The following is an 841-nucleotide window of genomic DNA, read 5'->3' as shown; positions in this document are numbered from 1 at the left end:
AGAGTCTTCAGGGTATTCTTGTTTACCAGAGAGGAGATCCGGTACAAGAATCGCGTTCGTTGGTTGACTTTTTTTATTACATTGGATGCCATTTTGTCACAGGAAAGATTAGCCTCTAGGATGGAACCCAGGTAGGTAATTTCATCTTTCCTTGTGATAATATTGTCACCCACTGTAACCGAGAAGCCGTCGGTCTTGCTGAGTTTGTTATTTGAACCGAAGAGAATGGACTCTGTTTTGCCCATGTGTAATGATAGTTTGTTGTCGGCGAGCCATATGCAGATTTTGCCTAGTTCCGAGCTGAGGGCTTTTTCAACCTGTAACTTGTTCTTGTCAGAGACCAGCAGGGCTGAGTCGTCCGCAAACAGGAACAAGTTGCAGTCACAAGCTGACGACATGTCATTTGCATAAATTAGGAACTGTATCTGGAACCTCGTTATTCCTCGTTGACCCAGACTTTGCACCCGAACATTCCTCTACCCTGCCGGCTTACACCCGGAGGGAACCCCCCAGTGTCTCCAGCTGGTACTAGTGTGCCTTATGTAATTGCTATGCTACAGGTGGCGTCAGTTTAGACCCATCTTACTATTCTCATTGACTTACGCTCTTGACCTACTTTACGTGTGTTCTTCGCCTTACAAGCGCGAGTATAATTCTCAATCTGTAACTTAACGTTGCTTGCTCTGATAATAATAAATCCCTCTAAATAGAACTTTATGTGTCATTGCCGTATTCTTGTGTGGGTGTTCACCAGAGGTGGGACCAAGTCATTGTTTTGCAAGTCTCAAGTCAGTCGCAAGTCTTGGTACTCAAGTCCCGAGTCAAGTCCCAAGTCAAGACA

This window comes from Notolepis coatsorum (genome assembly GCF_963971535.1).
Source record: "Notolepis coatsorum genome assembly, chromosome: 4".
NCBI lineage: Eukaryota > Metazoa > Chordata > Actinopteri > Aulopiformes > Paralepididae > Notolepis > Notolepis coatsorum.
The sequence above is the reverse complement of the archived record's forward strand: the minus strand, read 5'-3'. Positions refer to the sequence as shown.